Consider the following 16,733-nt stretch of genomic DNA (forward strand, 5'->3'; position numbering starts at 1 on the left):
CTGTAAGTGATTTTAGGTTTATCCGATACTAAACCCCTCACTGACAAATCACTGGAAAGTACGTGCCAGTGTTTCTGCAGAATCCTTTGAATCGTGGATTCCTGATTATTGTAACGAGTAACTAGACGAACCTCCTCCTTTGGTCCGGCAGCTGGTTTCGAATCCCCCTCCAACACTGATGTTTCTTTAGTTCTAGGTAGTAACAATTCCGTGCGAGATGAGCTCTTGGCTCTCTTGTAAGCTCTTTTCAGCCATTTATATCTAATGTGTCACAGAATTCTGAGCAATAGAGAGTGGTACCGCAGGGTCTCCCCGTCCAGGGTCATTGAGAACCAGCAGGCACTTTTTTCATTAATTGATAGGGCAGTTGCAGCCGGGACCATTGATGCCACTGTAGGTAAATTTCTTAAAATTGATGATCCCATTGTGCCAACATTCTATGCGTTACCTAAAGTTCATAAGTGTCTACATAAACCCCCAGGCCGTCCAATCGTATCTGGATGTGGGGCCCTTACTGAAAATATTAGCAGATATGTAGATCACTTCCTACAACCTCATGTTCATAGGTTACCCTCCTATGTGAAGGATACGGCACATCTTTTGACTATCCTGGAGGGTCTTCAATTGCCCCCTGGTTCGTTGTTGGTGACCCTGGACGTGGAGGCCTTGTATTCAAGTATACCGCAGGATAAAGGGGTGGAGGCAGTAAAAAGGTTTCTATCTGAGTTAGATGTCAGAGAGGTGAACCACAGCCGTTTTTTGACGGACCTGTTGTCCTTTATTTTGGAAAATAATGTTTTTTTGTTTGATGGCTGCCACTACCTCCAGGTGCAGGGCGCGGCGATGGGCACCACTTGTGCTCCGTCGCTGGCGAATCTGTACCTGGGGGAGTGGGAGCGCCAGATTTTTGGCAGTGATTCTCTGATTATGTACCTGTGCCACATTGTGTCGTGGCACAGGTACATAAATGACATTTTGATTTTCTGGACTGGAGGTAGAGAGTTGCTGGACGATTTTGTCGCAACTATGAACCACAATATGTATAACTTGAGATTTACTATGAATTGTGACTCGGTTACCATGCCATTTTTAGACCTTAGAATTAATCTAAACACAGAGGGCTGCATTAATACTCAACTGTACCGTAAGGAGACAGCAACGAACTCCTTCCTGAGAGCCGACAGCTGGCACCCACAACATACAGTTCGAGGGATTCCGATGGGACAATATCTCAGGATCCGTCGGAATTGCTCAACTGTAAAAGATTTTGAGAAGGAAGCCAAGATCCTGCGTTCCCGCTTTCGGGAAAGGGGATATAAAGATAAATGGCTGAAAAGAGCTTACAAGAGAGCCAAGAGCTCATCTCGCACGGAATTGTTACTACCTAGAACTAAAGAAACATCAGTGTTGGAGGGGGATTCGAAACCAGCTGCCGGACCAAAGGAGGAGGTTCGTCTAGTTACTCGTTACAATAATCAGGAATCCACGATTCAAAGGATTCTGCAGAAACACTGGCACATACTTTCCAGTGATTTGTCAGTGAGGGGTTTAGTATCGGATAAACCTAAAATCACTTACAGGCGGGCAAAAACCCTGAGGGACCTCATGACGGGTAGTCACTTTGAACGTAAATCTAAAACTAAACACTGTAGTGTGATGGGCACATACAGCTGTGGAGGCTGTGCCTACTGCAGATATTTAGCAGTGGGGCCCGAGGTTGTACTCCCCGGTGGACGCAGTTGGAGACTCAGACATTTTGTAAATTGCAACACTAAAGCAGTAATCTATCTTTTGATGTGCAAGTGTGGAAGTTTCTATGTTGGGAAAACTTATCGAGAATTTAAAGAACGTATTAAAGAGCACACTGCGGACATTAGGGGGTGCAATTACAAGTCACCCATATCCCGGCATGTTAATTTGACACACAGTGGGAATATTAACTTTATCCACTTTGTGGGACTTGATAGAGTTCATCCCCACGTGAGAGGTGGTGACATTGATCGGCAGTTACTTCAATTGGAATTGAGGTGGATCTTTGAGCTCAATGCTACTCAGGGGATGGGCCTGAATGATGCTGTACATTACGCATCATTTTTGCCTCCCTACTGAGTCCACGGAAATCTGATCCTTTTTTTGAGCCATCTCCCCTTGCCCATTTTGTCTCTCCTCCCCTTTTCTCCTCTTTCCCCTTCACCTGCTGAGATGATGTCCTAATTCAACCCCCCCCCCCCCTTCTTTTGGATTTTGGGGTATGTCCTTTTGATGGGGTTTCATTACCCCCCATTATTATAGTTGACTAATGTTGTATTTTGGAGAACTCTTTTCAGATGCACACGAGCCCCCCCGATTCTTTCAATAACTAGCATTATGATATTGCCATCTATGTAAGATGGTTTTATACATATATTATTGAATTATGGGCATTAGTATCACCTGGCAACCCGCACCTGTCATCTGCCGTTGCGATGATGGCTGTGAGTCCCATGAGTGATTGTGCCCCCTTTTTCATCTTAAAGAAATGCTTAACTTCAATGACAATAATAACAATGAAAGTAATGTTAGTGCAAAGTAGATGTTTAGATTTGTTTTCATGGTGTTTTTCTTGCCTGCCGTCCTTGCTCCTCTGTTGGTGCATAGGGCCACCTGCAATCGTCCTGTCTAATAAGAACGGCGCTTTTGGGTGGCATACCTGGCGCCCAGGAGGTCCGCCCTGAGGGGCGTCTCCTGTGTGGTGCCTGTTTTTGAGCCGCATGCAGTTGTTGCCATGGTGAGCGGACTTCCGTGCGCTCTGCCGTGACACGCATGGCGTCCTTTTCCGGATCATCCCCCGCTTGACGTATGGGGGCCTCCCGGATCTGACGTCATGCGCTCCATGCGGCTCTGCCATTTGGCCGTGCACCTGGGGAGGACGGAAGGGCGGGGCGTTCCCTGTACATTAATGGAAGCTCTGGCGTTCCTAACAGAGCAACCAGCTTTCCGCGCCATTACTTCAGGAGGCTGACATAGGCATCAGCGAAACATGTCGTAACCTGGCGCTCCGAGTATCATACCCAGCACTTCACTCATGGCCTGAAGCAATTATACCGAGGATTGGTAACTATGGAACTGTGACATTACTTTAGAGGAATAATTTTAGAGTCTGCTGGGACTCGTGCAAGATGAATGCTTCCCATTGACTCTGCTGAAATCTGCTTATGCTTACTCTTATGCTTGATGCAAACTTTTGCTATGAACTACAATTGGAGCGGAATGTCATCATATATTTCTCCATCAATATCTAGATTCATGAGTGAGATGATGTAATGCAAGTTGCTATCTGCCTATGTCTATGCTTGACGCAAATCTTTGCCTGGGACTGCGAGTGGGTCCTATTGGAACTGGGTGCCATCTCAGCTGTTTTCTGCATTGTCAAGTTCTTACGATGGAATGGTGAATAGCAGGAGACAACATTGATACCATTGCCTCTACTTTGGAGTTTGCAAGTTTCTTTCTGCTTTTTGCTGTGCTCTGAGCTCCTCTGCTTCATCTTGCTACACGCTATTGCTAGAAGTTCATCTCAAAGTTATATGCAGCATCACATGCTCCTGATGCTATCTTCACAGTCCATGGAATTTATACTTATCCTTGGTCATCGAGTTTCCCATTATTCTTTGGAGATCATTATATGTGCACATTAATATTGGGAACTGTATTATAGTGGAGGACTGCAGCCTCCCTTAGGTCATGAATAGTGTGGGTTGATACTCTTTTTTATACTATATGTATTTAAAGTGATGGTTTTCTGTCTTATTTTGTTATTTGTGTTTTTTTGAGTTTTTTATGTTTTTTGTTTTGTTTTCTGCTTTTGTGTTTTTTGAATAGAATCTTTTTTCTAGAATTTTGAAATTAATAAATTATGGTAATTTGTATGCACCCAAGAGCCAATTCTCATTTTTGTAGTATTTATGTTTATTTGTTGGCATGGTGCATACAGATTGTTTATGCTGAGGACTATGTTGGTCTGGTCTATTTCCAATAGCTAATTGGGCTTTTCTTCACGACTACCATTATTTGTGCAATAGTGATAAAACAAATAATTGCTCCCCTGTGTAATGATCTGCTCAGCTGCCTGTGCAGGCAGGCAGCTTTTTGACCATTGTGTAGGTTTGCATGCTGCAGGACTCTGGAAAGAGCTTCTGTCAGTTTTGCAGCTTGTGCTTGCTGAGGAATTTGCATACGTTGTCATGTAAATTGCCTGGTCACATTCATTGGAGGCGTGTACTATAAGTACTATGTGTGTCCCACAATGCTTTGCTGTTCATAAGGATTTCGTCCTATGTAACACTCCTGGTGGGGTGTCAGCCTTACTCTCTGTTTGAAGATCAGCTTAGAGTAATTCCTGAATCTGCGCTAGGCAGGTTTTCCCTAGTGCAGTTAGGATTGTTTATCTGTTTGTTTGTTCTGTTGCTGTTGTCCTGTCCCAGCGGTGGTCGACAGGAAATGGTTCTGATCTCTGTTCTTGGAGTATAGCTGGTGCAGCGTTTGCTACCAGCTATCTCTTCTGTTCTGTCTCCTGGGATCGCGCTAGCCACTTTTCGCTAGCGCTGTGGATCCTTCTGTTCTGTCTCCTGGGATCGCGCTAGCCACTTTCCGCTAGTGCTGTGGATCCTTCTGTTCTGCTACTCTGTACCTGGATCGCGCTAGCCACTTTTCGCTAGTGCTGTGGATCCTATCTCTCGCTTGTCCCTGTTTTCGTGTGTCTGTCTTGTTTGCTACGACCGCTTGCTGGAGGCTCGGTGAGGTAACCGTTAAGCAAGCGTTCGCGTCCTCTGTTTCATGTTTGTCTGTCGATGGTTAGTTAGGCGTGCTTGTCTCTATTGTGCTTATCACGTGGAGACCGCGCCTAACCGCGTGCACTGTTGCGAATGAGTGCGGTGTTCGCGGTTAGCTAGCGTTTGTTATTTTCCGCATCTTCTCATTGTATTATTTGCTGTGCCTTTGCTACCCTCGTATTCTGTTCTGATCTGCCTTGTGTCACGTCTGGCGATCGCACCTCTCGCGATCGCGTTCCTATTTCATATCTGCTGTTGTGTGTGCGCGGTCGCGGGGTGGCGACTGGATTGGCGCACACACATACAACCTGTCCCTTTGCTCGTTCTCATTCGCAATCGCCACTCTTGCGATTGCGTTCTGCGCTTCGTACAATTCCTGTCTGGCATTTGTGGAGGTACAGAGGATTGGTTCCTCTGCACTCCCCAGCGCCATCTGCCGACAGGAATTTCCCTCTACAGATGCGTAGCACCTTTTGCTGGGTGCCTGCAATTACACGCTTGTGGAGGATTTCCGCCGTGTCAACGCACGCGTTGTGCGCTGATCACGGAGAAAGTTCCACAATCGTTACACCCTGAAACAAATCACGTGTGGATAGTTACATGCTTTCAGGACCTCAGTTCAGCGCTTCTGCAATTCAAATGATAAACCTCCATTCTGCAATCATTTACATGAACTGACATAGAGCGCGATTGAGCATGTGTATGGAGGTATATTATCTTTTACTGGGGTCTGAACTGTCGTCTGTCATGGGGTTCTGATCTGTTATTGGGGGTCTGTCATGTGTTACAAAGGCCTGTCATGGGAGGGAGGGGGTGTATTTGTTTCTGTGTCTATCATGGGAGTCTGATCCATCACTAAGTTTTTTATGGGAGTTTTTCTGTTGGTGGGGTCTGTTATCTGGGGTCTGATCAGTTACTAGGGCATGTCATAAGGACTAATACATTACTGAGGTCTGCCACTGGGGTTTTTAATCTGTTGCTTGCATCTGCGGAGTTTTAATATGTTACTGGAGTACATCATAGAGGTATAATCTGTTACTGGGGTCTGCCATGGGTGTCTGCTCTGTTATTGGGGTCTGATCTGTCACTATAGAAATGCTAAAATCACAAACACTGGTCCACATGACAGCCCAGGGGCCCCAGGTCTCTCTCACTCACTGGGGCCCCCAAACCACCATGCGACACCTAGAGGGAAGTGCGGGCAAGCCCTGGACCTCTCACCTCCATGGAACTCACCCCACCACCTCTAAACTGAATGCCAACTGCAACAAACACAATTGCTAACTTCCAGTCAGAGCAATATCCTGCCTCTATCTGGCCAGCAGACGCTAGTCAGCCAATCAGGTGCACTGTCATACACCCTTTGCCTGCTGTACCATACCTAGCAGGAATTACATAGATTAGCATTCAGGTGGGAGGCTTCGGTTGGACGCAATCGTGAATTGCGTCGTTTACAGGGACGCCCCGTGTAGGCACATCTCCCACACGGTCCCCTCCCTAACCACTCACCTGTCAACCGCATCCTAGAAGCTGCAAAAAATAAATTTAAAATCACAAACACTGGTCCACATGACAGCCCAGGGGCCCCAGGTCTCTCTCACTCACTGGGGCCCCCAAACCACCATGCGACACCTAGAGGGAAGTGCGGGCAAGCCCTGGACCTCTCACCTCCATGGAACTCACCCCACCACCTCTAAACTGAATGCCAACTGCAACAAACACAATTGCTAACTTCCAGTCAGAGCAATATCCTGCCTCTATCTGGCCAGCAGACGCTAGTCAGCCAATCAGGTGCACTGTCATACACCCTTTGCCTGCTGTACCATACCTAGCAGGAATTACATAGATTAGCATTCAGGTGGGAGGCTTCGGTTGGACGCAATCGTGAATTGCGTCGTTTACAGGGACGCCCCGTGTAGGCACATCTCCCACACGGTCCCCTCCCTAACCACTCACCTGTCAACCGCATCCTAGAAGCTGCAAAAAATAAATTTAAAATCACAAACACTGGTCCACATGACAGCCCAGGGGCCCCAGGTCTCTCTCACTCACTGGGGCCCCCAAACCACCATGCGACACCTAGAGGGAAGTGCGGGCAAGCCCTGGACCTCTCACCTCCATGGAACTCACCCCACCACCTCTAAACTGAATGCCAACTGCAACAAACACAATTGCTAACTTCCAGTCAGAGCAATATCCTGCCTCTATCTGGCCAGCAGACGCTAGTCAGCCAATCAGGTGCACTGTCATACACCCTTTGCCTGCTGTACCATACCTAGCAGGAATTACATAGATTAGCATTCAGGTGGGAGGCTTCGGTTGGACGCAATCGTGAATTGCGTCGTTTACAGGGACGCCCCGTGTAGGCACATCTCCCACACGGTCCCCTCCCTAACCACTCACCTGTCAACCGCATCCTAGAAGCTGCAAAAAATAAATTTAAAATCACAAACACTGGTCCACATGACAGCCCAGGGGCCCCAGGTCTCTCTCACTCACTGGGGCCCCCAAACCACCATGCGACACCTAGAGGGAAGTGCGGGCAAGCCCTGGACCTCTCACCTCCATGGAACTCACCCCACCACCTCTAAACTGAATGCCAACTGCAACAAACACAATTGCTAACTTCCAGTCAGAGCAATATCCTGCCTCTATCTGGCCAGCAGACGCTAGTCAGCCAATCAGGTGCACTGCCATACACCCTTTGCCTGCTGTACCATACCTAGCAGGAATTACATAGATTAGCATTCAGGTGGGAGGCTTCGGTTGGACGCAATCGTGAATTGCGTCGTTTACAGGGACGCCCCATGTAGGCACATCTCCCACACGGTCCCCTCCCTAACCACTCACCTGTCAACCGCATCCTAGAAGCTGCAAAAAATAAATTTAAAATCATAAACACTGGTCCACATGACAGCCCAGGGGCCCCAGGTCTCTCTCACTCACTGGGGCCCCCAAACCACCATGCGACACCTAGAGGGAAGTGCGGGCAAGCCCTGGACCTCTCACCTCCATGGAACTCACCCCACCACCTCTAAACTGAATGCCAACTGCAACAAACACAATTGCTAACTTCCAGTCAGAGCAATATCCTGCCTCTACCTGGCCAGCAGACGCTAGTCAGCCAATCAGGTGCACTGTCATACACCCTTTGCCTGCTGTACCATACCTAGCAGGAATTACATAGATTAGCATTCAGGTGCACCTGATTGGCTGACTAGCGTCTGCTGGCCAGATAGAGGCAGGATATTGCTCTGACTGGAAGTTAGCAATTGTGTTTGTTGCAGTTGGCATTCAGTTTAGAGGTGGTGGGGTGAGTTCCATGGAGGTGAGAGGTCCAGGGCTTGCCCGCACTTCCCTCTAGGTGTCGCATGGTGGTTTGGGGGCCCCAGTGAGTGAGAGAGACCTGGGGCCCCTGGGCTGTCATGTGGACCAGTGTTTGTGATTTTAAATTTATTTTTTGCAGCTTCTAGGATGCGGTTGACAGGTGAGTGGTTAGGGAGGGGACCGTGTGGGAGATGTGCCTACACGGGGCGTCCCTGTAAACGACGCAATTCACGATTGCGTCCAACCGAAGCCTCCCACCTGAATGCTAATCTATGTAATTCCTGCTAGGTATGGTACAGCAGGCAAAGGGTGTATGACAGTGCACCTGATTGGCTGACTAGCGTCTGCTGGCCAGATAGAGGCAGGATATTGCTCTGACTGGAAGTTAGCAATTGTGTTTGTTGCAGTTGGCATTCAGTTTAGAGGTGGTGGGGTGAGTTCCATGGAGGTGAGAGGTCCAGGGCTTGCCCGCACTTCCCTCTAGGTGTCGCATGGTGGTTTGGGGGCCCCAGTGAGTGAGAGAGACCTGGGGCCCCTGGGCTGTCATGTGGACCAGTGTTTGTGATTTTAAATTTATTTTTTGCAGCTTCTAGGATGCGGTTGACAGGTGAGTGGTTAGGGAGGGGACCTTGTGGGAGATGTGTCTACACGGGGCGTCCCTGTAAACGACGCAATTCACGATTGCGTCCAACCGAAGCCTCCCACCTGAATGCTAATCTATGTAATTCCTGCTAGGTATGGTACAGCAGGCAAAGGGTGTATGACAGTGCACCTGATTGGCTGACTAGCGTCTGCTGGCCAGGTAGAGGCAGGATATTGCTCTGACTGGAAGTTAGCAATTGTGTTTGTTGCAGTTGGCATTCAGTTTAGAGGTGGTGGGGTGAGTTCCATGGAGGTGAGAGGTCCAGGGCTTGCCCGCACTTCCCTCTAGGTGTCGCATGGTGGTTTGGGGGCCCCAGTGAGTGAGAGAGACCTGGGGCCCCTGGGCTGTCATGTGGACCAGTGTTTGTGATTTTAAATTTATTTTTTGCAGCTTCTAGGATGCGGTTGACAGGTGAGTGGTTAGGGAGGGGACCGTGTGGGAGATGTGCCTACACGGGGCGTCCCTGTAAACGACGCAATTCACGATTGCGTCCAACCGAAGCCTCCCACCTGAATGCTAATCTATGTAATTCCTGCTAGGTATGGTACAGCAGGCAAAGGGTGTATGACAGTGCACCTGATTGGCTGACTAGCGTCTGCTGGCCAGATAGAGGCAGGATATTGCTCTGACTGGAAGTTAGCAATTGTGTTTGTTGCAGTTGGCATTCAGTTTAGAGGTGGTGGGGTGAGTTCCATGGAGGTGAGAGGTCCAGGGCTTGCCCGCACTTCCCTCTAGGTGTCGCATGGTGGTTTGGGGGCCCCAGTGAGTGAGAGAGACCTGGGGCCCCTGGGCTGTCATGTGGACCAGTGTTTGTGATTTTAAATTTATTTTTTGCAGCTTCTAGGATGCGGTTGACAGGTGAGTGGTTAGGGAGGGGACCGTGTGGGAGATGTGCCTACACGGGGCGTCCCTGTAAACGACGCAATTCACGATTGCGTCCAACCGAAGCCTCCCACCTGAATGCTAATCTATGTAATTCCTGCTAGGTATGGTACAGCAGGCAAAGGGTGTATGACAGTGCACCTGATTGGCTGACTAGCGTCTGCTGGCCAGATAGAGGCAGGATATTGCTCTGACTGGAAGTTAGCAATTGTGTTTGTTGCAGTTGGCATTCAGTTTAGAGGTGGTGGGGTGAGTTCCATGGAGGTGAGAGGTCCAGGGCTTGCCCGCACTTCCCTCTAGGTGTCGCATGGTGGTTTGGGGGCCCCAGTGAGTGAGAGAGACCTGGGGCCCCTGGGCTGTCATGTGGACCAGTGTTTGTGATTTTAAATTTATTTTTTGCAGCTTCTAGGATGCGGTTGACAGGTGAGTGGTGAGGGAGGGGACCGTGTGGGAGATGTGCCTACACGGGGCGTCCCTGTAAACGACGCAATTCACGATTGCGTCCAACCGAAGCCTCCCACCTGAATGCTAATCTATGTAATTCCTGCTAGGTATGGTACAGCAGGCAAAGGGTGTATGACAGTGCACCTGATTGGCTGACTAGAGTCTGCTGGCCAGATAGAGGCAGGATATTGCTCTGACTGGAAGTTAGCAATTGTGTTTGTTGCACTATGGAAATGCTGCCTAATTACATTATCTAATTTTGCTGCCTAATTTTGTTATTTGGTAGATAGTTTACCTAGTTGTGTTATTTTGGGGATAAACATGTTTCTGTTTCATTGTACCACATCCACATCACCAAAAAGCAGTCTGTTGCTGGCCTCTACCTTAAATCGCACGTGTATATGCAGAGGAAGTCAACCGCAATGCCTGGCATACTTAGTCTTAAATTATATATTTCAAAAAGATTGCACTAGCAAATGTCAACAATAACACCATTATTATACTATGGAACCTCTGTTCTTCTTTAATCTGGTCTGTAACTGCCCACATCTGGAGGAGACACAACTATTTTTATGCTTGCAAGGGCCTGGTGGACCCATATCACATTTTTACCTTTCAACAAATAGGGTCTCTTGCTTGCCAGTTCTTGGGATAACACTGGTGTTTGTACAAGGTTGTAACAACAAATGTAGAACACAGAGATGAAAACACGATTGTACAGCACCAGGAAGCAGGATATGCAGAACGGCACAGAGAGCTGACATATTTACCTATTCCGGGGGCTGGATCAGCTTCTCCTCTCCTCCACTGGCGGCGCTGCAATGCCGACATCCTCTTCGGAGTTCCGATCACATCATATGACATTTGATTGTAACCCAGGGGATGGTGTCAGCCTTGCAGCGCTGCCCGGTGGTGAAAGAGACATAATTATAGAGTCTCTTCCATCAACCCTCTTCCACCATTGGGAGTGCAATGCCACCTGTGCATCAAGAGGAGAAGCCGATCCAGCAACACGTAAATATAAAGAAGCTCCCCGCACAGCTCTGCATTATGCAGCTAAATGGCATATGCCCTTAGAAGACGCCCTGGCACACAGTATCTCGAGATAATGCAAGCAGGGCTGCTAATAGGTTAATAACCATGCTTGCAGAACATAGTGTTGACAGTGCTACAGTTACTATACCGTGGAATCTGTCATTAGCCCCAAGGCCCAGGCATAAAGTCTGGCACATATTTATGTAAATATTGCAAACATGATTTGCCCAGTATTACAATGGATTGCTGTGCATTGTGGCTTTTGTATATCAGACCCAGTAGGGTTGATGCATAAAAGGGTGGTAATATTGCCATGCACACACAGATAGCGTGTGGCAATATTACCATTATCTCTGACAGCGTGTACTGAGAGTTACACTGTTAACACGCCCCATGGTACTCAAGTATCACAACCATTGCTATGGTAACGAGCATAACTTTAGCAGTAACACTCGTTATTAATGGTCACTACCGTAGCAATGGTCACTCTACTCGAATACCGCAGTTCATGCTAATAGTGGAACTCGCGGTACACACTGCCAGAATAAACAATAATATTGCCGTGTGCTTTCTGTAAATGGCAATATTACCACATTTTTGTTCCTCAGGCCCATTGTCTCTTAAACAAAGGCTTCAAAAACAATAAGCAGATTGATCTGCATAGCATTAACAACAATGTGGTTTTATAGGGTTTTTTGTTTTTTTCTTACAAAGGGACTGACTGAATACAGATCATAGAGATGGACAGATCCCTGCTTTGTGCCTTTCTCATGTTTCCTTTTTTAATATACTAAAAACATGTTTATGAGACTGTAAATTTTATTCCCAGCCCAGTGCCATTTTAGGGGTGGGCACAACGCGAATAGCACAACGCGATTCATGGAGGAGAGAGAGGCAAGTGACTCTTCATCCGAAAATAGGAGCGACGCACAGGATACGTCTTCCTGTTCTGCATCTGGAGTGGGCTACATCTAGCTACCTAATTCTGGGGGCTCCCCTGGCTACTTATACAGGGTGACACATCTGGCTACACATACTGGGGCTATGTAATACTTGGGGTTACCTCGGGCTACCGCTTTGCATTGCAATAGTGTGTTCAGCGTGAGAGCTATGTAGCCTAGAAACTGCCCTGCCCCAAAATATATATTGATATTTGAATTAGGAATGGGCTGCCTCTGTTATGAATACAAGTTATGCACGCCCCCTGCAGGCTCTGTGTGCTTTGTTTATTTGTGAGGCTGAGGGGGAAGGGAGCTGCCTGTCATTTGCTGAAAAACTGTGAGAATCCCAGACTGGAGTGCAGATAATTCACTATGTAATAAAAACTTGTAGTAATATATACACACATACATACATACACACATATTAGTGTGTATATAGATAGATAGATAGATAGATAGATAGATAGATAGATAGATAGATAGATAGATAGATACACACAAACATCACTTCCTGGTTAGCGGCCATGTTTTTTTGTTTGTAAACACTGCCTAAAACTGGGGATTAAAAGCCAGGACCGCCGCGGCGGGGAGCGGCGGAAACAGCAAAGAGGGATCCAGGAGATCACAGTGACTCAATTGGTGTTTTTTTATTCTACAAATCGGACAGTACAGATTCTCTTTAAAGAGAACCCGAGGCGGGGTTCTCACAATGCTATCCACATACAGAGGCTGGGTCTGGCTATAGAGCCCAGCCTCTGTTGCTATTCGAATCCCCCCTGCGCTCTGTAATCCCCCATAAAACACAGCCGCGCTGTGCAGGCTGTTTATCTCTTTACTGTAACTCTCGCCGCTCTCTCCGCCTCCTGCAGAGCTCCGGTCCCCGCCCGCATTCCTTCCCTCCAATCAGCGGGGAGGGAAGGGACGCGGGCGGGGACCGGAGCTCTGCAGGAGGCGGGGGGAGCGGCAGACTGACACTAAAGAGATAAACACAGCCCGCTCTGACAAGCTGCGTGTCAGCAGCGCGGCTGTGTTTTATGGGGGAATTACAGAGCGCAGGGGGGATTCAAATAGCAACAGAGGCTGGGCTCTATAGCCAGACCCAGCCTCTGTACGTGGATTGTATTGTGAGAACCCTGCCTCGGGTTCTCTTTAAGAGTTAGATGTGGAGGCTGGGGGTGTTGAAGTTAGGCATCGGTAAAGGAAGGTTCTGTGTGAAAATAGCGTTAGGTTAGGTTGTAAAATATCGGTATTATTTACCAATATTTTACTATGGTAAAATGTAGAATATTGGTAAATTTTATCGAGATCTTAATAGCCAAAATTAGGCGCCCAATTTTCCTTGTGCCCCTCTTTCATGCATGCAGAACGGGTGTATCCCACTTAAAAATAGATGGGGCACTGTTTAGCAGAAAAAAACATTTTCATAAAGCTACTTTTCCTATATTAGTACTTTGAAAAATAATATCTGGCACAGTGTAGGCTGACGAATATATTTATTTAGTCTGTACATTAGATCAGACCGAAAAAGGAACAAGGAAAAAAAGTGGGACAGAGAGAACTGGTTCTGAAATATGGGGGGGGGGGGTTAACCTACACTGTCGAACTAGCCTACATCCCATAGACTTTTACTATCCCCTCCCCTCCCCCAACCCTAAGGCCCGGTTCACATTAGCGTTCCCTGTCCGGATTTTCCTGATCTGATCCGGACCGTATACTGTACAAACGGAACGTACGTTCCGCATAGCAATGCAAAGTCTATGCGGACGTTCACACGTCATGCCCCCCAACCGTCCGATTTTCGGCGGGACTGTCCCCGCTATCCCGCTGCCACTCCCCGAAGTCCCGGGCTAGGCAGCCTCATAGGTGACTGCAAAAAAAAACCATGCTCCAGCCGCGCAATGCGGGGAGTGGGGGCTGCATCATTCCTTCCTCCCTCCTCTATGCGCTTGTACGGGAGCCGACTTCATTCTACTTCCTGTTTCCTATGACGTCATAGGAAACAGGAACTAGAAGAGAAGAGCCGGCTCCCGTACAAGCGCATAGACAGGTATGTGACCACCGCTGCGCAAACTGTGCATCCCGGGAGGGCCCACACACAGTAGGCAGCTTCAGAGACCCGGAGGGAGGGAGGAAGGAATGATGCAGCCCCCACATTGCGCGGCTGGAGCATCGTTTTTTTTTTTGCAGTCACCTCTCTGCCCAGGCACCCTTCTCCCCACCCAAAGTGGCACCATCCTCACCTCCCTACCCACCCAGATGCACCCTCCTCCCCACACAAAGTGGCACCCTCCTCCCCACCCAGATGCACCCTCCTCCCCACTCAAAGTGGCACCCTACTCCCACCACAGATGCACCCTTCTCCCCACCCTACCCACCCAAAGTGGCAACCTCCTCTGCACCCATGGGCACCCTCCTCCCAACCCAGATGCATCCTCCTCCCCACCCATTGGCACCCTACTTTCCACCTAGTGGCACCCTCCACCCCACCCATGTGCACCCTACTCTCCACCCACAGACTACTTCCTTCCACCCATGTGCACCCTACTCTCCACCCACAGGCATCTTCCTCCCACCCAGTGGCACCCTTCTCCCTACCCATGGACACCCTACTCTGCACCCATGGGCACCCTCCTCCCCACCCAATGGCACCCACCTCCCCACCCACAATGGCACCCTCCTCCCCACCCACAATGGCACCCTCCTCCCCATCCATGGGCACCCTCCTCTCCACCTACTGGCACCCTCCTCCCCACCCAGTGGCACCCACCTCCCCCCCACGGGCACCTTCCTCCCCACCCAGTGGCACCCTTCTCCCAACCCACTGGCACCCTCCTCCCTCCCATTGTCACGCTCCTGCAAAAGCAGGGGTGTGGCTTAAGGCCGCACAGGGGGCGTGGCTTAAGTCTCTTTGGCATTTTCAAAAGTTGGGAGGTATGACACGTGTCCGTTCCGTACAGTACGGAGCCGGACCGGATCCGGACTCCGGACACTTTTCCAACATGCGCTATTTTTTGGGTCCGGATCTCTGGCCCACTCACCCGGACCGGAGCCGGACCTGAGCCTGACAGCACCATCTGGAACACAGAAACCAATGGGGAACGGAAGGCACAGAACACACTGCCTACAAAAACCTGACGTTCTACCCCACTTCCTATGTGTATCCAAGCGGCCATTTCGGATGGGGACACATGGGCCAAGCATGTCTGGAGTGGAGCAGCAGTGACAGACATGCTGGAGCTGTTTGGCAGAATGTCGGAGGTGGAGGTGAGGCCTACAGCGGAGGAACCTGATTATACAGGTGCACCACCTTCTGCTGACCCCAACATTTTTTTATTTAAATTTCACTATTTTTTGCCCACGGATCCGGATGGCAGCCTGATACAAACGGACCGGATCCGGATCGGAACCGTATGGTTCTGATCAGGATCAGGTCCTGATCCGATCAGGATCCGGTCCGTTTACTTGCCAAAACGCAAGTGTGAACGGGGCCTTAGGCCCGGTTCACATTAGCGTTCCCTGTCCGGATCCGCCTGATCGGATCCGGACCGTATACTGTACAAACGGAACGTACGTTCCGCATGGCAATGCAAAGGCTATGCGGATGTTCACACATGTACGTTCCGTACAGTACGGAGCCGGATCGGATCCGGAGGCTTTTCCAACATGCGCTATTTTTTGGGTCCGGCTCATCCGGCCCACGCACCCGGAACGGATCCTGACTGCACCATGCGGATGTGGAAACCTATGGGGAACGGAAAGCACAGAACACACAGGATGCAAACACCTGACGTTCTACCCCACTTCCTATGCGGATTCTAGCGGCCATTTCGGATGGGGACACATGGGGAGCAGCAGTGACTAAACGTGCTGGAGTGTGCTGGAGCTGTTTGGCAGTATGTCGGGAGGTGGAGTGAGGCCTACAGCGGAGGACCTGATTCTACAGGTGCACCTTCTGCAGACCCCAAGGTAATTTTATTTTTTTTGTTTTTAAACCCCACGGATCCGGATGCATGCCTGATGCAAACGGACCGGATCCGGTGTGGTGAAATTTTTTGCAACTTTATCAGATTTTGCAACCGGTTGCACTTATTTATAGATATAGCTAACAGAAAGTGCAACCTTACCATTGACTTTAACCTATCTGTATCACAAAATGCAACCCAACCAAACCCTATTCTCACACAGAACCCTCCCCTCTTGCTCAACTAATAACCCCCCCTGGAGGGAACAATCCCCCCTCTTCTTCAACTAATAAATCCCCCCACCCTTGAGGGAACAATCCCCCCTCTTGCTCAACTAATAACCCCCCCTGGAGGGAACAATCCCCCTTCTAGCTCAATGGGATCCTTGGTTGCAATAAATTACAGGCGTGTTAACAGAGAGGAGCCACGCCTACACAGTCATACACTGTCCTCTATGGCAAGTTGCAAAATATGATGGGTAGCAAAATTTTTCACTACACCTGATCAGAACGATCCGGATCCGGTCCGTTTGCAAGCCAAAACGCAAGTGTGAACAGGGCCTTAGGCCCGGTTCACATTAGCGGTGGCTATCCGGAATCGCCGTGCCGGAGCCGCACCGCATGCGGAACGGACGAAACGGACGCACGGCATAGCAATGTAAGTCTATGCCACCGTTCACATGCGTCCG

The sequence above is a fragment of the Hyperolius riggenbachi genome, chromosome 1, assembly GCF_040937935.1.
Source record: "Hyperolius riggenbachi isolate aHypRig1 chromosome 1, aHypRig1.pri, whole genome shotgun sequence".
In the NCBI taxonomy this organism is placed as follows: domain Eukaryota; kingdom Metazoa; phylum Chordata; class Amphibia; order Anura; family Hyperoliidae; genus Hyperolius; species Hyperolius riggenbachi.